Genomic DNA, 25067 nt, shown 5'->3' with positions numbered 1-25067 from the left:
ATGAGGTTTATCTGAAATACAAGACACAGAATGTGGCTTCTCTGCAGGGACAGGAACGGCATCCTGCGACAAGGCATGCACAGGAGAACTACAGATGGCTAAGGTGGGTAAAACTTTTGCAAAAATTACAGTAAAACCCATTTGGTTTAAAAATGGAGTATGGTTTCCAAGATATAGGTATAAATTTAAAAGAAAGAAAACCAGAAATACAAAAGGCATAAGAGTGTGTCCAGGTAGAGGTTTTATGTTGAGAAAGAAACCTCCTGATATGTTAAAACATACATGCAGGAAAAATCATTTCACTATTTCATTTATTTCCTGAAGTTATCTGAGTTTCCAGAAGTGGTAAACATTTATATTGAATTATATTCTGCTTATATTCTGCTTGGTCATTGTCAAAGCTAACACATTTTTTAAAAGTCTCTATTTTTCAAAGGTGCTTATCTTCTATGCTAGAGAAACTGACACATCACAAAACACTGTCACAAAGGACAAGCAGGAACCTCCTTGAACAGGTCTTGGGCACATTTTCTCTGGCTGAGAAAAATCCAACCAATCCAATCCAGTTTTGCACTGTGTGAGCAGAGCAAGAGCTTTGGAGAGGGAGTGTAAAGACAGCACACTAAGGAGATCTGGAAAGGCACAGCAATGAAAGCTGCCTGGCTCAAATTACTCTGCATATGCCCAGTATAGGAAGTAAAACACCAAGTTTTACTAGGGCAGCAAAACCTGGTGTACTGATTGTTGTTGTTACTGTGCAACAACTCACTGCTGAGCTTATCTATGTCAGTCAGATCATCTATGATCTTATGCTACATCCAGGCAATGTTATTCCACGGAGTGTTAGAATACCAGAGTATTTTCCAGAACAAAGCTAAGAGGTGTTACCTTAACTCATGAATTCACTCACAATCTCATGTGGGGAGGAGAATCTATTTTAACCTCTGTAGGCTGACATGATGTGTCAATGTCACCAGTACAGCATGACAGCCCTCTGAGAGCCAGCAAATGATGCTCTTCCCAGTGAAGGGATGAACTACTACTTCAAAAGCCAAGTATCTGAGAATAAGGGCCAACCTGACACCCAGGCTGCACTAGAATTTAAAACATCTCTTAAGAATAACATTAATTCCTGCAGACAGCCTTCTGCAGACAACAGGCACCTTAAAAGCCATTTAGCATGGTCATCACCATTACACTGCTACGTAACAAAGCAGACAAGTTTGATTCGGCTTAATGAATGCAATAAACCACATTTTTCAGCAGGTGTGAATTACATGCAGAATCAACTCCTGCTTTTTCCTTTTAGCTCTAAAACCAGGGAATGCAGAAATTCCAAAAGCCTGATCTTGATGAAGTCAAACTGTAGACTGAAAATTCAGTTTAAGAGACAGATTTAAAAAAAAAAAAAAAAAAAGACAAAAAATTGTTATTGATGTGTATTGTATGTAAAGACAGAGTAATGTAAAGGTGGACGCTGGGAGGAAAATTGGCCTCTTTGTTACTCTGCAGAATGTGAATTTCTATTAGGAACCTGGAAATAAATTATCTCAAAATATCTCTCAGATAAATCACAACTTACTCTTTTCACATTGCTTCATAGAAACTGAAATAACTATGAAAATGTTCAAAGGAACTGTTAAAGATTTCCAATACCTTTAAAATGGGCTTGTAGGGAGTTCTGATTGAGACACTGAAGTATCAGGGACAAACATGAAACCGGTTACACTGCATAGTCTTTGTAACAAACTGAGTTTCCAGACAGCTTCAATGGTAACCTCCCTCACTGACTCCGCACTCCTGCTCTTTCATGCTGCCTTCACAACTTAAGGCTTCTTAACATTTCATCTGAGCTGATTCAACTTTGATTCGATGGGATTCAAATCTCTTTTACTGAAAAACATGCAAAAGTGGAATGAACCCACTGATGCAATATCAAATCTGTCTCTTGGTTCATTTTTCTTCCTGAACGTAAAATAAATATTTTGTGAAAGATCATAAATTGTCAAGATGAGCATCTGAAAGAAGCCAGAGTCAAACTTTCATTGCAATTTCTCTGCTAATAAATTATTTACAAGAACAGAATGTCAAACAGTACACAAAAAGACACTAGATAACTTATCATCTGTGCTTTAGTTGGGTTGACAAGCAGTTTCAAAAGGACTAGTTACAGTATCACCAGGAAATATGGAGAATATGATTAGAGCACAAGAAAGGAGCTGTTAATTGTGAGTTAAGGATACTATTAGCTTAGTGTACAAAGGCACCACATGACTGTGACTGATTTATATCCAAACACTGTCCCTTAAGGCACTATTGGTGCATACCAATGGATGCAGGATCGAGGTCTCACCGTGGTGAGGAAGGAAGCCAGGCAGGCAGCAGTGAAGCTGGGACCAGCAATGTGCCCTGACAGCTCCCAGCTGTGCTCAAGCTGGCTGCATGCAGAGGGTGGCGCAGCCAGCAGAGCCACTGAGGGCACGAACAACCCTGGTACCTGCAGTGTCCCCAACACAGCTCCCACCTGATGGCTTCCCTCTCATTCCTGGCGTGGCCAGGGAGGGAGCAGGGCAGTGGCAGCACATGCAGCTCTCCTGGTGTAGCTGCTCCTGCCACCTCCAAACTCAGAGTAACACAGCCACCACCACCTCCTTCACATACCATCCCCTTCCTAAAATACTGCCCCTCTAGCATCAGCTCTACATCCCATTTCCCTTATCACATTCAACACTTGCTCTGACCCTTTGTGACTACCTAAGTCAACACCATCAAATCAGTAAAAAAAGTAAAGGAAATTAAAGAGTAAAACAAAAAAGTAAAGTAAATTAAGGAAACTGAATGAATAGGGTTGAAGCCCTCCTTGGGGACATATTGCAAGAATTTTTTCATTTTATTGTAAAATAAGAAATAAATCAGTTTTTCAGGCTCACAAGCACCTTACATGCAGAGATTTACTGTTTATCAAAGCAGAAGATCTGCAGGAAAAGACCATCTGGTCACTAGCTGTGGCAAGGAAAATTTCTCTCACAGCGCTGTCCAAAGTGTACTAAGGCCCATCACTTCAAGTTTCACTTTTCATTTAGCAAATGAAGTCCATCCTTGTGATCAAAAAAAAAGATAAAAAATAAAAAGAACCTATTAAGACTGCAGTAAATAAAAGAAGACTTTCCTGGATGGCAGCATTCTCTCAGCCTGCCAGAAAAACTCTCACCAGCTTCCAGAAGTCCACCAGATAGTAACAAAGGAAAACAAACAAGAACTCTGATCAAGGGAGTCTCTCAAGAGTGGAAGCCTATCCATCACACATGAGCTTCTACTATTCGTTGTCTCTCTTCAGTTTGTTTTTTTTACCTAATTTCATAGTGCCCACTACACATAATTTTTTACTGTGCAAATAGTTGTTCCATATGTTCTATCTCTTATTCATAAAGCTACCACTGGAAATTATATCAGAGCGAATTATACACTCCTTGTAGCAATGCTCTTGGCTTTAGACCCAATGAATCCAGTTTATCTTTTTCAATGAGTTCCAAATTTATTAGACATACCTCAATATTTTCATTTGTGATATAAACTTGTCTGACTTGTTCCCCAGCTTTAGAGTTGTGATCTGTCAACCTTTGGTAAAGGAAAGTTGCTTCAGCATAACAGTTCTCTGCCTGATTGATGCCACCAGATTAAGTTGGTTTTTTTGTCTAGTTGAATGTAAGGCACCCTGAGTATATTGAATAAAAAGCACACATCCACTAGAAGGGGATGAAAAATTTGAGAAAGATAAACAATGTTATCAGCAAACCAGGTTACTCATGTGAAGACATGAGACGTAAATTCACTACTGTATTGAAACACAAACTTGAGTACTGAACATGAGTTTTAGAAAAGCCTTCTTGCTAGAAATTTATTTTTTAAATTACATGTATGTGTTTACAAGATTTTCTGCATACTGATCCCGCTGTTTGTTCAGAACTAGCCTTTCAGATCAGCAGTCTTAGAATGTATGAAAAGAGTGCAAGTGACCACTTACCTCATTCTCCTACAGATTTACATTCAGTTTTTACAAAGCACTGAAACAGGCAAGGTGAATTACATATCTGTCAGATTTCTCTTTTGCTCCTTACCCCAACCTCTAAGATATATTAAGGTATTTCCCTTCTTTTAGGATATGAAAAGCCTCTGAAGCACACACTATACTGACATAGATGGTTTTGTACTTCCAAAAATGCCTGTGAACAAATGTTTTTCAGTACTCTCAAGTCTGATTCAGCTTAAAGCTCACAGTTTCCTGGGGATCCATAGCATTCATGCACCAATATTCTGCCAGGAGCAAAATTTTACTAGAATCTATCACGATGAAATTTGTCTTTTTATAGAAAATACACTCAGGTAGACAAAAACATTTCACACCTTTCATTTGAACAGAAACCAACAGACGCATTAAGCCAGTTTACAAATTGTGCCAATTTTGCCAGCAATGAGATGTTGTTCCCTCAGTTCTATGGGCAATTTGTTTAACATGGTTTAAAAATGCAGGTCTGAATGCTACATTCAGTTTCCAAGAACACTGCATGGATATGGGAGGATCTGAGTAACTTTAGGTACTCCCGCTCCCCAAAAATGCAGAGGGAATAAATATACCTTATTATAAAGTTTCTTGGAGGGTTAGGTATCACATAGAAAAAAAAAAAAAAGAAAAAAAAAAAAAAAGGAAAAAGAAAAGAAAATCAAATCCAAAAAACAAATACTCATTAGTGAAAAAAAATGTCAACTCCAATCATTAAGTAAAATGTTTCAAAGTACAATCCCCTGCTACTGCCACAGGAATGAGAGAATACCAAATGACTCTTCCTTTTGCAAGAGGGAGAAATGTTTACTGTTCTTTCAAAGACTGGAAATCTGGCATGGGAAAGAGACATATGTCATAGGAAAATAAAAAGTTAAAGTGGTAATAAATATTTAAACACAAATAGGGTTTCTGGAAATTATCCCTGTGCATTTGAATCAGTTTGTAGTGCTCCCCTGTGACTTTGGACATTTTGTTGGGCAGCTCTTGGTTCATAGTTTCTAAACTCTAATTTGCTTTAATCTTTGTGACTGAATAATGATGAACTGCAGAGCCTGAAACTATGCAGCAGAAGCCTTTCATCCATCCATCCATCCATCCAGTTTCTTTGCAAAATGCCTTCTGCCACTGATCACTTTTTCTCTTAGCCCATTTGTTGAACACTAAAGTAAATTTTACAGTCCCCCAGCCATAATTTAAAAAGTATTCAGACAAATTAATGGGACCTATGTCTCACATCCCAATCTATGTTAATGAACTGCCTTTCCCAGTTGTATCATAATAACAATTTGGCCAAAATAAGCTTTAACTAGGACTCACAATACATTTTCTATAAACACACAATTTTATTCTGAAATACAACACAGCAGGCCAAACATCCAGAGAGTAACAAAAAACCTAAGGACATGTTGGGATAGATGTGATTGGTTTTTAATTTGGTTGCCCAGGAAAATAAAGTTTCTGCTACCATGCCGCACATATGTACCCACACAAGGGTGAAGGGTGGGCAAGAGTTGTTTGTCTGAAGCTTTTACATGCCTGCAGTCTTTTCCCCATACTCAATTGCAGCCAAATGTGTCATACAGGGAGACGTACGGACAATGAAAGTTCCTAAACGCTTTGTGCAAACACTAAGCCGGATAGCACAGTCTCCATTATTAATCCAACTAACACATCCACCAGGGATGTAAGCTTTTATTCTTGATAGATAGCCTACCACCTGTTGAATACTAGGATACCAAAACATAAATTCTAAGTGGTTAATGTCTAAGTGGTTAATGTCTCATATCAGCAATTAATACACTTGCTTGCTGATTCATCTTACAGAATGAGTAGCTGTCGAGGTGCTGTAGGACAGACAGAATCAGCATGGGCAGTTCTCCTCTCTCTGCTTTAAAGGGATAACGTGGACTGTTACTACCATGCTGTTTACACCATGAAGCCTACACACACAGGCCTGATACAGCAGAGGCCTTGCCAGAACATGAGTATTTAGTAAGACAGTGAAGTCATCCTAAAGCAAATGTTAGTAACTGGTTTGATAGTATTTTCTAGCTGGCTTCATACTAGGTTATCTTTACACTTTCATTCAAATTATTCCTGTACTTCAGTTTTATTTTAACTATTGTGATAACATGAAAATTGTAATGTCATAACAAGTTCATATGCAGATTTGCGCATTTGTCCACAGAGCAGTTTTGAAATTAAATACTGATGTAGGAAAAGATTTTTTTAAAGTCAGAATCTGAGAAGCAGTATGGGCTACTTTCCCATCTGTTCATCTTTGTTTTTTTTAAATACAAACAAAAGTGCAATTTATTTTGGGAATTTACAACTCTCTAAATAATAATCACTATTTCCTTTTACAGTGCTGTAGTAGAAAAATAAAACATTTATTTAGCAGTTGTGGATCTATTCACAGACAGAATGGTTGCAGAGAGATCAATTCAAGTGTTTATTCCACTGCTTGAATTGTAAGACTTCCAAGTGTTCTTCCTTACAATGTATTAGGTAAGACAGAGACTGCTAAATGAGCAAATATGACTTCATAATAAATTTAATTGATGTCAAGAATAGATTTAGGCAAATCCATTTAAAAGGTTCCTACAACAAATCAAATTATTTTCCAGGTTTGTGTAATGTTCTTCCAAAAACTAATACATCAAAGAAAGTAGTGACCAAGTATACAGTAATTTACTATGAGATCATGAAAAACATTCTGAGAAACCAAAAGCACATGTAAATCAATATTTAACACACTATATGCATCCACTGTCTCTAACTACTGAAAATAAACCTTTATGTAACCATTCATTAATGAAGTCTCAAAGTACTAACCATGTGTGCACAAAGTGTGAATTTAAGCTAAGTGAGATAAATGAACCAAAAGAAATTTATGCAATGTGCACAAGTCTATGTGATGATCACAGAGTAAATCCAATTCAGAGTTCCACTTCACTGTTGAGACTGTGCTCTATTCCCTACACTTGGCATTGCCAAACTGAAAAAAGTAGGTTTAAATTAAAACTTACTGGTTTGGAATTTTCTTAAACTCCAGTAATAAAAATATTATAAATAAAAATAAAAAAGCTTGAGGTAAAATTCTACAATATAGATGAGACAATTAAAAAAAATTTAACAGACCAGTTAATAACCAATTTTTCACACAGCTTCTGACAAGCCCACAAACCACAACAACTCACCTCTCTTTAGTTAAAACAGGTTCACCATTCCTGTTTTCCAACAGCACAGTTGGTTGCTATATTATTTGTGGACTGCAGCCTCTGAGGAAGAGAGTATGGAGTATAACAAAAGACCAAGCTCTGCTTTCCAAGGAGGAGGCAGGTCAGCTGTGCAGTCATCCAGCACTGCTCACTCCTTGGAATGCTCATTGCTCAATCCAGCATTTCATGGGCATGATGGTGACTCAGAGAGGAGCCAGTGAACAGAATCCATGTCTTCTTTTTGCGTCTCTCCACACTTCACATCTTCACAGTCTGGATTCAAGAGCAAGACATCTCTTCACTAATTCACTGCATTTTTTAATTCACTGTACATTCAGACTAACGTGTAATTTTTCCTGATCAAGCAGTTCATTATTAAATCCTTTCCCTTTATTTTTAAACTAAGCTCTTGACACTTTGAATTTTCTATTGCTGAAGAAATGGAAACAGATCTAAGTCCAAGGAAGCTAACACTGCCGCAACTGCCACCAAATGCTGAAGATTCCTCCATAAAGAAAACAGGGTTGTCTTATCAAACTGAAAATAAATTTCCAGGTAATCTCCCCTTGTCTGATATGTGTGGCACAAAGGCAGATGTATAAAAATATTCACATGAAGTAACTGCTATTTCACCAAAGAAATTTATATTAAATAGTTTTAAATTAAGTTGTCAAGCATAGTTATTGAAACAAGAAGCACTATTTTCACGCCCTGAGAAAGGATATATTAATACACAGAAATATACAAACAATAGATACTATTATTGGATTAACAGGACAAAATGTGAAAGAAGGAATTTCTATTATTAAAAGAAATAGGCATTAAGATCTCACTGAATTGTATAAAGCGATTCCTACAAAACTACTGAAAATGATCCACTGAAAAAAAACTTCTCATTTAGGCTTGAAATCAGTTCCAGATGGAAACCCATTGCAAGCATCCTAGCAGAAGTTAAGATGACAACCAAAGGTTATAAAGGCAGATTTTCAAGAAGAGAGTTTTTATACTTTCATAAGGCACAGAATAACATGTGTTGTGGAAATTTCAGGCAATTCAGACAGTGATGGGCCAGTGGTAAGAACAAAAACCTCAGTAAGCTGCTAAATACAGCATCTAATGCTTGGCTTTACTAAACAAAACCTTTGAAAACAAAAAAAGAGGTTCAGTTTGATGTGAGGGAGGAAGAACTAGCAGAGGCATGTAAAGAGAATCTTGAACAGACCAGGAAGATGATCCTCACTTGTATTTCTGAATAGATTTGAGAAGGGTATGCAGACTGAGAAAGATTATCTGAAAGAGGGTCAATCCCTGTACAAGCACAGGCCACTCTCTACATAGGTGTAACAGAAACCACAAAAACATCCAGCCATGTAATGTGGCTGCTTTCATGATCAAAAATGCTTTTATTACAAATTTCCAAATTCCAGGCCTACCAAGGCTGAAAAGCACATAGTATATCATATTTGACACATATATGATATTTATCTGCTACAGACATTTATCCAGTCTGAACACATGTATGCACACAAATATGTGTAAAACATACACTGTCCAAGCTGGAAGCCAGTAAAGGATACAACACAAATATTGCGGGGAGAATCATAAGTGTGAAGCTCTAACTACAGACCATTCTCAGAAGTATCAGAATAAGCTGTTTTCAAATTGCCAATTTTGTCTTTCCTTCAGGGAAAAAACTGGCTGAAAAGCAGAAATCATGCCTTATGGCTATATAAAAGAAATATATTTCCTGTATGTATGTATCACTAATAGGAAAAAATAAACAAATGTTATTCCTGAAGTTTTATAGATGGGTTGATAGTCTTCTCTATCATGTCACTTCTATCATGATGCCACCTTTATCTCAAAGAGGTACCATATATGCTCACTGCTGTACATACAAACAACAAAGAAAATTCCCCAGGTACCACTTCTTCCCTGAACGAGGTACTTTTATATCACTGTAGCACACCACTACAGGATTATTATGCTGAAGATCTCACAGGCTTCCCGAAAGTAAGTCGCTCTCTCTTATCAATATCATAAATAACCATGATTAATCTCATGTTTTCCTGCAAGATACCACCCAAGGAGATGGCCAGAAAAACCTAATGCGTAGCCTTCCTGGTGCTGGCATATTGCAAACACAGGAGCAACTGACATGATGGGCTACAACAAGCAGCATGGGAGATGGGAAGAGACATCAGTAATGGCTGTGAGGGCAATCAGAGCCCAAGGTTTTTGGGGCAGAACACCCACCCCAAATATAGGGTTTGCCACAAGCAACTACCTGCAGCATGTTCACTGACCTGTTGTGGATGCTGAGAACTGTGGATGCAGAGAAGAGTCAGATAAACTTTCCCAGACATTCCTCTGGGAAGTTTTGAGAAAGCTCAGAGGCAGAATTAAAACAATCCCGCAGCTGGTGTTTTGAACATGTTTCTCGTTTACAGAAGGGGTGTTGCTGCTAATTAGCTAATGGTGTGATTAAGAACCAATCAGCTTCACCTTTATCAAAACTGTCTGTAAAAATAATGTGTGGTTTCTAATAAACTCGGCATTTTGCCTCCAAGACTTTGGAGTTTATGCAGCTTTATTCACCCAGCCCCAATACAACAGCCACAACCTGCAGCAGAAATATTGTGTCCAAGCTTTTAACAGGAGCACTTCAGCGAGGCTTTACACAAAAGGGACCATCATACAAGTAATTTCACACTTCAAAAGCTGCGAGGAGTATTTCAGTAAATAAAAGGCTTCCCAGACTGATGAAAACTGAGCATCCAGTGGAAGAACATCCTCCCATGGCTGAGGAAGGAGCTGATTCAGTCACACATCATACCTCTCCTGCTCTTGCAAAACACCTGCACTCTTCTTCCAGGCAGCTGCAAGCAGGCTGCTATGGAAATCAGCAATACAACTGCCATGAGCATAACCCCAAAACAATTTCTCTAAACAGAGAACAACATACAGTGTCTGCTTTCCAGCAGCTACAGATTCTGAGCAGCAGTACCTCCAGAAGCCTTCAGACTGTGAGCAGCAGTACCCTTTAGACATCTGCTGCATGTAACACACCAAGTTATTTTCATAAATTACTGCTTCATGGATTTTTACTTCCCATTATTTTAAAGTTTTAAACGTCCTTCTGAAGATTAGATTTGCAGACTCTAGAGGAACCCTCACCCTAAACTGAAGGCTGCCTAGATATGTGCTATTGGTACATACAGTTATTCCTAATCAAAAGCACTTACTAAGCTGAGTAAATTTGCATAGTCTGAAACTAAAATGTCAAACACTGTCCCTTATCTTCACCCCAAATGGTCCCCAGTACTGTTAAAACAACCGCCTGTATTAGAGATAATAATTTTTATGTCTAGCATTACACTGTAATACTTACAGGAATGTTTTCAGGTTGTTTATCATGACTTCTAAACCCAAGAAAAGTATTTCAGATGTCTGGTGGTAAGAAAATCTTCCAAATAAAAGATGGTATTTATGTAATTCAACGTTCTTTTCAAGCTAACAAAAAGGTTTGAAAAACAGATGAGTTTTGACCACAGGTTTCAAACACATAGTGGGACAGTTTGTACACTCATAAATACAGGTTACTCCTATGAGGTGTATTTTTTAAAGATGAAGGACTAGTTTTTCCCCACAGCAGCATCTCCAGCTACTTACATGCCATAAACCTGCAGAAAGTGACATTTAGCCATAATTGCAGAACTTCAAAGTACTTCACGTTTTTTGCAAGCTTTTGTGCAGAGGTTTTTCCAGCACTTTAAATGCCTCCAGAGAGAGATATTATACGTAGGAAGATCTAAGATACTTCTTGCCATCCAGAAAAGACAATTCTGCTGACATAAAAGGAAGAATGTAAGTTAAGCTGGTGTATTGCTTTGTAACTCAAGTAATATTGACACTTGATCCATGAAAGCAGCCTCCTTCTCATCTACTTTCTCTGAAGCAGAATTAGTATTTAAAAGGCACAGAATCTTATTTTTTTATTTTTAGAATTGCACCTAGAAGTGCTTCCAGACGTTTTTTCCAAATCCACTTGCTGGAAAGTAAGGTGCCCAGACAACTTTCCTAGAAAAGAAATTAGAATTGTGCAATGAGGTTCGTAATTCCACGTAGTCTCCATAAACTTCTGAATACTGTAGATTCTATTTTTAAAACAGGTGGGTGTAGGAAGCCAAATTTGTGACAGAATTCATCTTAAGACAGAGGTACCTGTATGTTTATGTGTTGCAGCGCAAAAAGAATGAGAAATTCTGATGACACCACTTTTGTGTCTCTCCTAACATGAGGCAACACAAGAACCTCAATGATTTCTTTGTTGATTCTTGTGCACTTGGAGGCCAACCTCAGACAGCCCAAAAAACCAGAGCTTCTCAACTAGATCCACAGATGTACCTGAAGAAGGAAGTAGTCCATCTAAGGATGCAACTGAGTTCTTGTACATAAGTTCTGCTTTAAATATGGGGAATTCATGGAACTTCTGGAGAAAAATTACACAAATACAGCCTTACCCGAACATTTCTCGCATGGAAAGGGAATACTTTCTCGCAGAACTCTTCACAAGCAGCAGGTCTCTTATTTCAAGGATGCAATTCTGAAGATTACTGAACAATTGCTGTCTTGGAAAGCACCTCTTTCCCCACAAAAACACAGACAGAAGCTCTTTCATCAAATATCTTGCTTCTGTCCTTCTTGCAGTTCTCTCTGTGCTTTGTCTAGAAATGCAACTATTCACCTTTTCCTCTTTTCAAGGGTCATACAGATCCTCTTTCTATCACAGCATAAAGAATGAAAAAGCAAACCCACAATATTTTACTGCCTTCTTTCATGCAGTCTGGCTAGACCTTTATGACCCCAGCTACTTGTGATCTCAGGCTCACAGTTCTGCAGCCATCAAAAACCTGTAGAGAAGGCATACAGGTGTACACACATAGTGGTCAGTACTATCATGCAGTACCCAGCAGGGGAAATGTTATGTATTTTCATACTCTTTAGACTAAAAGGAAGATGATGGATAATGTTCTTGTAATTTTCCAAAACGGAAATGATGCCCAAATATTTTAGTTTTCATTTCCCAAAATGCTGGGGAGGTTTTTTTCCCAAAAAATGCCTTTGCTGCAGTTAGACAAATACAGCTAATACATAATAGTAAAGAGTTAACAGTAAAACAAAAAATAAAGTCTCATTTCAAAAAGAAAAAGTCATGGGTTTAAACATGACACAGGGTTTAAAAAGAATTATGTATTAAACTCAATAAAGAGCTGTACATAGAACCACAGAAGCACAGCGCAAAAACTACAGAATCTTAGACCTGAGAAAACAATCAGCTGGATATAAGATGTATCATTTGAGGGAATAATGCTTGAGATTAACCTTAGGATTTTCATTTCAGAAAGAAGTATTGAAGACACATCATGAAGATGTTAAAAAAAGGCAGTAAGATGTGCATGAAAGGGCACGTTGTGCAAGAGCATAGTGACAAATAGCAATATCAAATCACTGTTAGCAACTGGATTTCTCCATTAATCAAAGCATGCAATGAGTACTCTGATCCACCTAACAAAAATCAGAAGGTTTAGGGTTTTTCTAAATTAAGAAAACTTTGCAAACATAAAAAGCATTGAAAACATGAAGAACAATACAATATATAATCACTGATCATTAAGATCAGCTCTCCCTTTGGAGGTTAGGTAAGTTATTTAATGTAGTGAGAAGGAAACCTGATGAATGAAACAGATTAATAACCTGAAATCTAAGTAGTTTTAATTAAGACACCTCAAAGAACCAGCCCAGACAACATCACTAGTGCATAAGACAGTAAGTTGTGAAAAGAAGCATATGATGAACTATTACTAATAATGCTTAAGAATTAACTAGCTGGTAGACTAACGACACAGTGTAGAAAGAAATTGTCTCCTTGTGCATTAAATTATCCAGGAAGGTCCTTTCTTATCTCAGGGAGCTTAAATAAAATGAGAGGTGATCATCATCAGATGCTGTCATGATTTTGATGCACTTTGCTTGGAAACGCCTCTAGCACAGTTGCAGTGTGCTTCCTCCAATGAAACTCCTTCACGAATGTCCCTGTATTCAACAGAGAAGTTGCTCCAGCTGAAAAAGCATCAGAGTGGCTAATTTTGCATTTAGGTTAGTGGAGTTGCTTAGTTTAGGGACAGGGAGCCCTGCCAGGAGCTGAACCCCTGAAAGGGCCCTATCTTGCCCCATTCATAATGTGTCAACCACGCCAGCTCCTCACCATTGTAAACTCAATTTGCTCTTGCATCCATTTCTCCAGCTGACTTTGAAAACTACTACTATGTTTGACCTTTTTATTTTTGACATTTTACCTTTGCATTTTGTGTCTATAAAGAAGTAAACCACATAACTCACAGAATGAGAACTAAGACACTCCAGACATTAAAACCTGTAGAGGCACAGATCTGATGCCTTTATTCAAAACCTATCTTCAGGGAGGAACTCTACACATGCATCACTGCCTGTTTTGTTACTTGAATAAAAACTGCATTGCACTGACCAAACTCCTCACATAAATGTTTGCCATCTGATAACCAATTAGACAGTTGTGAGAAGAACTGTTTGTGAATTCTGCTGCATTCAGGGACGTACAGCTGCGATACCAACTGCTAATGGATACAGGCAGACAGCTGTGAGTGAAGAAACCTAGAGCTGCAAGACAACTGTAGAGCTGATGATGTTCCCCTCCTTTTTCACTTGAAAAAAATCTGATTAGCATAGATTAGTTCCCAAGGCCTGTTTAAAATATCTATAAAATTATAGGAGATAGAGCAAAGCTCTTTCAAGCATAATTCTAATGACTTTACTTCTTTAGGGGTCAAAAGCAAGTCAAAGAAAATCAATGCCCATTTGTGTCGTTGAAGCTGAAGCATACAGTTCATTATTCAGAACTGTTAAAAGAGTCAATCAAAAGATTTTGGCATACAGAGAAACTAGAAAAAGCTATCTCACATAATTATGAATGAATATATATTTAGAAAATGCAAAACAGCAAATTATTTTAGAAACAATTCTGTAATTAAGAATCAGTGCTTTATATTAGGACAAATATTAACAGCTACATTAAGTATGAATATCAAAATTTTTAAGTAGTTTTAAATATTCCCAAGTTCTTAGTATTATACCTGTTGAAATCAATGGCATTTTTACACTAAATTCAAAAAAACAGCAAAATAGTCTTTACACCAAGAAAGAATCAGAGGACATGATTAGTATCACTCATGATAGTCTGTCATTTGTACAAGATGATGAAATTTCCTTTAGTTTTTGACAGAAAGCAGAAGAAATATGAATGTCATAAACAGCATTTCCATTCTCACTTCTTTATGGTTAGCTGTTTTTAAAATACATTTAATACAAAAAGTGGAGGGGGAAATGCATGTAGGTATGTAGGTTTTTTTTTTTTTCTCAAATAGCTATAATTCACACTTAAATCTTGAATAATTTGACTAAAAAGCAATATAAAATTTACTTTAAATGCCATTTCTAACATCTTCAACATGAAACCAAGTACACTGTTCACTATTTGAAAAAACACATTGAAAATGAACAAAAAATAAAATAAAGCCAAACTTCAGAATAAGCTGGTGAATAAATATTTCCTCCTCTGGTGTTATCTCAAAAGCTCCAAGCAATGAACACTTCAGAAGTGCTTGATGTTTGTCACTTTAAAAGCACACCTTTGAATGAAAATCTCAATCAACCAAGGAATGAACACCCAAATCTAAGAGCAAGCAACAAACTTCATAGAAAAAAATTAAAAATTCATCCCTGTTCCAGATGATAAACACCTGCGGAATTGAGCAATCAATCAATTGCACCCACAGCATCCCTTGAAGCCACGAGTTCTTTCACAGACTCAGTATCCATGCCAGTAGTAAAGCATCAGTGCCTTCACTGAACCACATCTTACACAGGAATTTCAGTGGCTATATATATTACATATATTTATATATGTCAGTCAAAACTATTGCTACTCTCACATAAGTATCACAGTGAAGAACTTTTATGGTTTTGCCCAGTACTACCCAAAATAAACCAGAGAATGAACCATAAAATTAATCTCATCCCAAACACTCTTCTTGATTAGTTTTCCTCTACTCATTACTTTAATAAATTGAAGAGAGCAAATCCCCAGGAAACAACCCAGCTCTTGGCTGCTGCAGCATCAGCTCCATCACACAACAGAGTGTTCCACCTCTTTTGGCCAATCCAAGCTAATTACTGAAGAGAAGCTCAGAGTCCCAAACAACAGTGACAGCCCCAACTGAAAAAAGCTTTGTTTCTCTATCACATAGCTCCCCTTCTTCATAAGGGGTAGGCACATCACCTACTAAATCAATCTCTCAAGATGAATAATAATTTCCTCCTTGGATAATTAAATACGTGTGTGAATTTCCCTGGATGTGTCTCCACTGCATTCCCTGGTGTTGATTACAGCTATATCTTTGAGACCTGACCTGTTTTGAGTTCTGCATTTTTGGTTTTTTAATGTATGCTTTCTCTCCTTCCTCTGCTATGCAACAGGAATGCAGAAAATCTAGGTTGGCCACAACAACAGAAAGGCTTTCTGAGGCTTCCAGTTATGGCAGACAAAACTGAGCAAATACAGAAGTTTGTCAGTGTAACAATGCTGAGCCAGTGTCACAGCATGCTGCCAGAGGTACACGGTGATGTAGCAGACTCATGTTGGGATTCAACCCAACCACATTCAGGCCTCTCTCTGGAAACCTGAACTGAAAGCACACCCATGGGAAGGGCTAAGAAACATGACAAATTAAATCCTGTTGATGTTTCTTATCATTCACAGCACTTCAGCTTTTAAACAGTGAATACAAGCAGACCTGGTGATGACTATCAGAAAGAAATGATGACAGCTCAGGCACAAGGACCAGTGCTAAGTTACAAAAATGAAGAAATGGTACTTGAGCACTTCTGAGGGAAGAACTGAGAGCAGACTACAGCTCTTGTTTGTTTGTCTTAATATTCAATCTAAGATGAATAAATAGAAATTACACACACAACTAGGCTGGGCTCACTAGAAAAATCACATTTAATTGGTGGTGGTTTTAATTTTGCTTACAGGTCTTTCTGTCAGTTCACAAAAGCTATGCCCAAAAAGCATGACTGAGAAAACATGAAAAAATTAAGAAAGAAAAGCAACTTCTGAGCTTGTCCTGAAATTTCTGAATCAAGGTCAACATTCTTCTCTAGTAAAGAGATTTACATAGAATTAAAACAAAAATGCATACTATAAAGTTGAATATAACGTACTTCGGAAACATCTGATTCAAAAGATACAAGCCAAGTGGAATACAGATCATTAAACAGGATTCTAGAACAGCCTTACAATGAAGTGCGTGATAGCCACTCCTGAATTTTTAAAATTGAGAACTACACACATTGTAAAATAAAGTATTACTATGCAGGAAGGCTTTCTGACAAGTAACAAATAAAAGATAAAGAAATGTGTGAAGGTAAAGGAGGTTGATTAATATCTTAAAAGTAGATGTTTTTTATCATGATTTTAAAAACTTCAAGTCTTACCTTCCCCTTTCTTTTCGAGTTTCTAACAGAAAAAGCAACATTTACTTTTTTTCTCAGACCTTGTTAAAATTCTGTTCTTTAGCCATGTAAAAGAGGGGAAATCTGACTGTAAGTGAAAGTCTAGAGCACCATGTCCTTTAATTCAGTGATGGGGGCCTTCATTAGATTATCTCATAGCTATGGGACAAGACACGGCAAAAGCCAAATGATAAATCATTAAATTATGTTTTCTTCTTCTCCAGGCAAAGAGTGAGTATAGCATTAGATTAGTTTGAGAGACTAAAAAGGAAGAAGTCTGCAACATGCATCACAAGTGACAAAGCTAATACAATTTTTAAACCCCATTTATTCATATAATCAGGCATGAGCACTTACTTATGCGAACTGTGGAAACCTCGAATGTAATACATAGCCCAAATGAATTCCAGACTAGTGCACGCTTCAGTGTTTCATGTTCTCCCTTGCACATGCCTAGTGAAAGCCTGCCACTCTGCAACAGAGGAAGGAATTACTACAACAGAAGCACAGGCAGACTTTGCCAGAAACTATACTTTTTTTTATATGAGGCAGAATAAGCTGAGTGTTTTAAGTAATGGATAGGTTTGCATCCCACTGTCTAGCAACAGTTATTCTAATTGCATTTCACAGCTTCATCAGAGAGACAGAAATATGAACATTCTCCATAAACTGCACTGAAACAAATGACACTCCCTCCAGGCAGATCACCTTCCACCATTAAGGGAAAGGATTAGTTTATCTTTCATCTTTAAACTTGAGTTAGCTGCATGTTCACCGTACTGACATCCCAACACGTTTTAATCTTATCGTGTCAATCTTGCATCTACGTAAAAACGTGTATTTCAGTGCACAAAAAGATCTCTTGCTGCTGACAACTGAAAGTGCATTAACCTGGGAAGCCTTGAGATTTCCACACACACCCACACACTCCTTTCAGTACAGATCTCACTGATTAGAGAACGAAATATCCAAAACTCAACAGACATTTCACACACAGTGGCATTTCTGCAGAAACATACGTTTCCAACACCTCAACTTTTACTTTCATCACTATTAGCAAGTTATTTTCCCAAGTTATTTCCTACACACATACCATGCCCAGTGCCCCTGCTGAAACTGCCACATTCCCTGAAACTGAATGAGCTCCTAGTGAAACATCAGAGCTTAGCTGTAAATATGGGTAAATACTTTTATTCTGTGCCACTTTCATGTTAGAATACAACATGCATCAAGGTCACTGTAACAGATTGCAGTTTTCAGGCTCATAGAGAAGATACTGAGGAAATCAGTAACAGCAAACTTAATTACACATTGTCTAAAGTTCTGCCTTCTCCCAGACCTGCCCAGCATTCTCATCTCTATTCCCTGCATTTCAGAGTCAGGTCTTTTCACAGGTACGGGAAGGCAGGCAGGCAGCTTAGCTAAAACGCTATCACGGCTTAAAGGTGAACAGAACTCGTTCTTTGCAGCGTGACCGGTCTGCTCTGAGCTCTCCCAGTTTTCAGCTACAGATTACAGCCCCATGGGCCTCTTCCTTTGAAGTGGAGTTCCTCTGAGAGAAGAATTAGTCCCCTGCCTGCAACCTGTCCTCCATACACTGAAATAAATTACAGTCAACTTTTCCCTTCATTGCCATGTCAAGTGTAGCAATAAATATCCACAGGCTAAAAGCAAACAAACAAGGCTGGACGAACCATAACCTCACAGCAAGAGCATCTCAAGGAAGAACACCAGGCAGGGTTTAAGAAAGTTAAGGGCATAAAAATCAAAACTCCGAGTTCACTATCTGAATCCATAAGTGCATATGAAAGGCTAACATGCTTCTTGCCTCTCTCCCACAAGAAGCACTGCTGGAAAGCAATTAAGGGACTCCTACAATTTAGTTACAGCTCACCAAAGAGGAGAAGGCATTTTACATTATGAAATGCCTGAAAAAAAAGGCATCATCTCTTACAGTTGCAGAAGTGGGAAGCATTGGGACACGGAGCTGCCTTCCCGGCTATGCACCGGAGCACCGCACCAGCGGTGCGCCCGCGGCGGACTCCGGCAGAGTTGGAGCGGGGCTCCCCTGCAATCCTGGCCACCAATCCCCCGCACCTCAACCCCCGAGAAGTGCTGCTGGCGCCGCCGACCATCCTGCCTCCGAACCGGCAGCAAGCGACCAGCAGCTGCAAAAAAAAAGTCACTCGAGAACGAAGGGAACGCAGCGAAAAGGAAGCAAGAGCTTACTTGCCTATACAGCACCGCCGGACGACCTCCTCGCAGCTGCGAAACGCTGTGTCGCTCGTCCTCCTCCCACCGCTCCGTGCTAGTTCCAAAATAATTCCTCCGGGCGCCGGCACATCCCCGGGCTCAGCCGAGGAGCGCAGGGAGCCCGGCCGCCTCGCCCCCCCGCCCGGTGCCCATGGTGTCAGCCACAGCCTCGGCAACTCTCGCTCCTTCCCGCCGGCGCTACCTCGGGGCGGGCCGCCGGCTAACACGGCATCGCACCCCGGCCGCCGCCGCCGGCTCGAACTCCGCCGCCGCGCTCAGGGGGAGCGTGGGGCTCCCCGCGCCCTTCCCGGAGACGGAGCGGGGGCGCCGGGCGGGGGCGTGCGGGGAGCAGCGCCGCCCCTCCGCGGCGGCGAGCGGCCAGGCGCGGCGAGGCGCGGCGAGGCCAGGGGAGGCGAGGGGAGGCGAGGGGAGGCGAGGGGAGGCGAGGCGGCGCGGCGCCGCCACCGCGGCCGCAGCCAGGCGCGGCGATGCCGGCCCCGCCCGGGACCCCCGCCCGCCCCCCCGCCGCTCCCGGGGCGCTCCGTAACGCCGCCCCGCTGCCGGCGCCACCAGATCCGGTGACGCGCAGCCCTCCCCCGGGCCGGCCCCCGTGCCGGAGAGGGGCGAGCGGGCGGCGAGCCCGGAGCCGCTTCCCGCGGGCAGCGGGAGGGTGAGCTGGGACCACCGGGGTGAGCGCGACCTCCGGCGCGCAGGGACAGCGCGGTCCCGGGCGCGGTGCCGGAGCTGCCGAGCAGCCCGGGGGAGGCGGTGTTTCCCCGCGCAGCGGAGAGCCCGCTCGCCCGGAGCCTGCGGAGCTCTCCTCGGTCCTAGGGAGCTGTGGCTGCCCGCTCACCCGGTGCCCGGCAGGAAAGTTGTCCGCCCCCCTCCTGCCTCACTCTGCCTCCGCTTTTGCTCGGCTGCCCGGGCTGCCCTTTCTGCCAGCTGTGTGACTGGGTTTCGGCTGGCCGCTCGCCAGAGGGAACGTACATCGACCCCCCAATGTAGGGAAGAAATTTGGCGCCGGTTCTATCACTTTGCCTGGCTGGCTTGGCGCGGCAGAAGCGCTGCCTTCTCCCCGCCCCGGCTCCCAGCCTCTAACCCCGAGCACGGCTCTGCGGCGACCACCGCCACCGGCGCACAGCCAGCGCCGCTCCGCCGGGCTGCCTCGGACAAGGAGGGGCGCAAAGGGAGCACAAGGAGTGAGGTACAAGCTGCCCAGCGCCTCTCGAAAGCCCTGCGTGCTCCTCGCCCTCCTGTTCCGCGCGTTCGTGCTTCCAGCAGCGCCCTGCCGGAGATCCCCCGCAGGCACGGCCCTCCCCGTCGGACAGCGCTGCAATGACACGCTCTATCGCAGCTATCAGTCACTCACACAGGCACACCCAGATGTATAATGCATAGATATTTATGTACTCGTATGAACACACCCCCGTACGCACAGGCGGCCGCCGCGGGGAAGCCGCATCTCTCTGCCGACGGGTTCGCCAGAAGGCAGGGGGAGAATTAACGCGGCAGGAAAAAGCAGCAGGAGAGAGACCCGAGGGGAGCCGCCACCGGAGCCGCCTCAGCAGCGGGCTCGCCGCCCGCCGGCGCTGCGGAGCTGCGGGCAGGGAATGCCGATGCGCCTCCTCGGTGCGGGGAGAGCCCGGCGGTGCCGGGGCTTCTGCTGAATCTAGAGTGTGCAGCAGCAGCAGTGGTCTCATCTGCATGCTCTGGGACCCCCTCCTGCTCTTGGGAATGTTGCTATGCACTTAGGCTGAGGATGTCAGGGAGGGTGGTCACTATTAAAAGTTCGCTAAAAAGGAGATTGAGCTTCGCTTTTCTGTAGCTCCTCCGACAGCCCTTTTCCCTTCAACTTCTTTAGGCTTCTTGTAATGAAAAATGGTTTTCACGGGCATCTTACAGTTAAGGGCTTTTCTTCAACCAAGCTGGCACAAACAAAAATGTTTCTGTTCCTTATGCACTCTTTTTACAAAAATATTACCTTCAATAATGTACAGTGAGCTATTGAGGGAGGAAAGGATTTAAACAAACAGCTTCATGCAAGTTAAATGCAAAGCTAAGAGAGTTGCTCTGAAGAATGAAGCTAACTGTTGGGTTGATAAATGCATTAGAAAATGCAGTGATAAGTTTCATTCCTAATTGAACAGATCTGTACTTCAGTTCTCATCTTGAGGTGCAGATCTTTATCTTTCCTTGTTTCTTAGTATTGAATTGCTGTCAACAGTTCTTGATAGCTAGAAACTAACCAACCTATTTGTCCTGTTGTGGTTCTATTGAAAGATTGAATCGTTTCAACTGATAGTTCTCCTGACAAGACTGAAACAATAAATTATTAAAATGATACATATATGAGGGCTGGGATGATTGAAATACATGTCTGAGAATTGAAATAGGTGAAGTGTAATAAACCAAAAACTAATGAAAGAAGTGAAGTGCAACTGTAACCCTCTTTTCTCATGCCCTGCTGACAAAGTCAACACCCAAGAGAGACATTTTTAAACAAAGTGGAAACAAATAATATTTTATGATCTTTTAGTTACTTTGTCTAGAGTCAGTCCCACATTAAAATTCCAACAGGGGCAACCTCCTTAGTTTTCACTATCAAAGTCACCTATAGATTAATCAGTACATATCCTGTTCCCCCATCTGTAGGAAGATCTGTCATCTTTCGTGGAGACCTCCCACTTCATTCTTTGTGTGATGATGAAGAGTGGATAGCTCAAGCAAGAAAGGAAGTTTCATTTCACAAGAGGAAACTGTTCTATTTTAGTGCAGTATCTTTCAAACCATTCCTACATTTATTAAAACACACATGTGTTGCAAGTTTCATTACCACTAAGAATATGCTGAAGATGAAATCTAGCGAGCCAGGTGAAAAAAGTGTACAGTGTTTTTTATAATTATCAACCACGTTGTATGAAACAAGTGTGCGTTCCAGTTTTACACACAAAGTGGATGTGTAAAACTGTAGAAGGTTACATTTGTGTTGTATTTTTGCTTCAGGTAGCACAAACAAAAGATTTTTACATATACAGAAATCAGATATCAGGTAAACTTAAGATGTAGTCAACAATGTGAAGCAACATTTATAGTCAGACCGGGTGAGTCAGAATTGGTTTTGTGTAGTATGGAGTATGTTAACTAAGAAATTTCACATAATAAGCTGATGTTAGATTGGCATCTGTTTTAGATTCTTCAGCTTCAGCAGCCTGGCACCACTCAAGTCACCAACAAGGATGGAGTGACAAAGAGGAACAGCATTAAAAATGGAAGAAATAGAGGCTAAGCATGAAGATAAATTGTCATTGTTTAAAAAATAAGAGAATGAAAGGAAGAATTTTACCCACAAAACAAGTGAGTGACACCCTTGGTAAAACTGTATTGACTACCTATCTGCAAGAGATCATTTGTCTTCTTTTCTCTTTGTAAAATTACTACAGCATCCTTTTTTTTTTTTTTTTTTTCTAAATGGATAGCTCACTTTGATTGTGGGCAAGGATTCTGACACTTGGCAGCCAAACCCTTGTGCATATGTCTGTCACGCATAAACCTCACTCTGAAAGTGCTGGGAAATGAAGGGCAGAGAACTCAGGCTTTGAAAAAGTGCACTGGAAAAGAAACTACCAGTTGTAGTGGACAAGCAATCTGAATATATAAGAAAGATCTTAAGATGCGTTGGGAAATAGAGAGTTTTTTGTCCAACATCACTGCAACATTAGATTTTCATTCCTGTAGTATGTCCTACCACCTCTGGAAACACATCATAGCTGATAAGTTATCAATTGATTCTGTGAGAATATAATTAATCTATTTTCAATATTCACTTTTGGAAAAGATAGCAAATGTAACACCATCAAGCACAGGTATCACACTTTATAGGAAGTGGACCACAAGATCATTTATAAACTCCTTGGTACTTCCTATATCAAGATGCACATTCCCAACTTCTGATTATATAATTTTGATTTTAATTTCCATTCTCAGACTGATAATAATCCACAAAACTATGTCAAAAAAAGCTTGTGAACATATTCCCTCTTTTTTTCCCAACAATTAGTCTAAACTAAGCTTCACCAAAATACTCCATTTACCGGTATCTGGCACCCTTATATAAAATAATGTGTCATTTGTCACCATGGCTTGTAATCTGAAAATATGACTGGAGAACTGATGGAGACCAAAATAGCCTTTTACAGTCTGTAGGTGGCCAAAAAAATTCTGCAGCTATATTCCGTAAAATTCCTTGCTGCCGTGATTTGTTTCTCAAGAGCTCTTGTCAAGCCACTTAAAACTCTCACTCACATGGGCCCAAGGAGAAACAGGGGGGTTTGTTCAAATTGTAACCAAATATAGTTATAATCCCTCTTTTCACATGTAAACAGGGTATTAGCAATTCCATAAATTCTAAACAATTTTTACTTTGAAATTCTGGGCTTTTAGAATCATCTCGAGGCTTGGAGAATTTAAAGCCATATACCTTGAAACTTAACAGCAGAGAATCTCAAGCAAAACTGGGAAATTCATAATGTTAATATCATTCCTTATTCCTAAATTTTACATGCAGCCTGTATATCATGTTCAGTTCTGTTATTATTTATGGTAGTCTATAAATGGCTTGCATGTCATTAATGAGTTTTTTAACTTAGAAGAGAATTTGGATAAGATTTTAACAAAGGATTGTAACTACTCTCAAGGAAATTATCAGCATTATCTGCCTTAGTAATTTATTTATTAAAATCAACTATTACAAATGAAAAGAGACAAGTAACAAATCGTAGGCTATAAATATTAGGACCTAAGAAAATTATCAATTATATTTTTCTATTTCAAAAAAAACCCCTATATTTGCTTTCTCATAATTATCCTATTTCTTCACCAAAAGGAGTTAAAATTCCCCTATGTGCATTTAAAAATTACTTGTACACATTGCAGAGTTTGAATTGTTTTTTCCATTTGGAAGAAAAATAACTCACGAAAATATAATTTGAAAATAACTAACCTACATTCTGTAGGATTTATGAATCTCCATAAGAAAACTAAAATATAAAATATAACTAAGGACGGGAATGAATTTATTTCTTCACAATTTTTGAAGTGATAGTTAAAAGAGGAGACAGTGTAATTCAAATCTGGGATGTGATCTTCAGATAACTTAATTGCTTAAATCATTTTGAAATATATGTGGGTGCAGCTATAGTTTATAAAAATGGTGAGTATGTTCGTGGCATTAAAGATCAGTTGCATATACTTGAGGCAATGTTTGTGCATGGAAGTCTCAGCTCCAGAGTTGAAGCCACTTTGTGAAGTGTGGCTTAGGTACACAATTTCTCCCTTTACAGATAATCCCCTGCAGATGGGTATCAGGACATGGTCTGCCCAGCATCTCCAGCCTGGCCCAGGAGTGTGCCTGTGGGAGGATGAAGAGAGCAAGGACTATTCAATCAGTAAATGCTTTCAGATGGCTCAGGTTTTTTTCACATTTGTAGCTCCCTGAGAGAAGGGATAAAAAGAAGCAGCTCCCACAGCTGCCAAAGAAGTGGAGAGTTGGTTCTGCCTGTGGATGAATGAGGAAAGCCTTCCCCCCTGGAGCTACCACAGCATCCCTCCAAACCTTCAATAGGAAGGACAGCTGCTTCATCTCAGATTTTTCTCCTCAGTTCCACAACAGCAGCGTGGTGCTCTGTGAATGAATTCAGTGTTTGCTGTAAATGCAAGGAATGGTAGCTGTACTGCCGAGAAGGGGAGGTAGGTGTCTCTTGATGTGGGGAACATGCTAGTGTATGTATGCTGTGCACTGAAACTCATGTGAAAAAGTAAGAGCCTGGCCTACTTGGACTGTCCTGTAAAAGCTCAGTGGTTTTCTGTCACAATGCATGAGAGTTGCATGCATGACCTGCACCTAACCCTAGGGAAACCAT

General features: G+C 40.3%; 1 protein-coding gene across 4 annotated transcripts in view; it reads right to left on the bottom strand.

The window, feature by feature from the left end:
• Positions 1 to 19430, bottom strand: part of SNTG1 (syntrophin gamma 1) — a 320666-nt gene extending 301236 nt beyond the window's left edge. The window contains exon 1 of one of the 4 annotated variants that reach the window (XM_063168615.1): positions 19130 to 19430. The gene's annotated coding sequence lies outside the window, so the exon portion shown is untranslated. Of the gene's footprint in view, positions 1 to 19125 lie in introns of all 4 variants that reach the window. The other 3 variants (XM_063168607.1, XM_063168586.1, XM_063168575.1) reach the window with 3 other exon arrangements.
• Between the last annotated feature and the right edge of the window lie 5637 nt (positions 19431 to 25067).

This window comes from Melospiza melodia, chromosome 1, assembly GCF_035770615.1.
Source record: "Melospiza melodia melodia isolate bMelMel2 chromosome 1, bMelMel2.pri, whole genome shotgun sequence".
NCBI classification, from domain to species: Eukaryota; Metazoa; Chordata; class Aves; order Passeriformes; family Passerellidae; genus Melospiza; species Melospiza melodia.
This window is presented reverse-complemented; position numbering and strand designations above follow the sequence as displayed.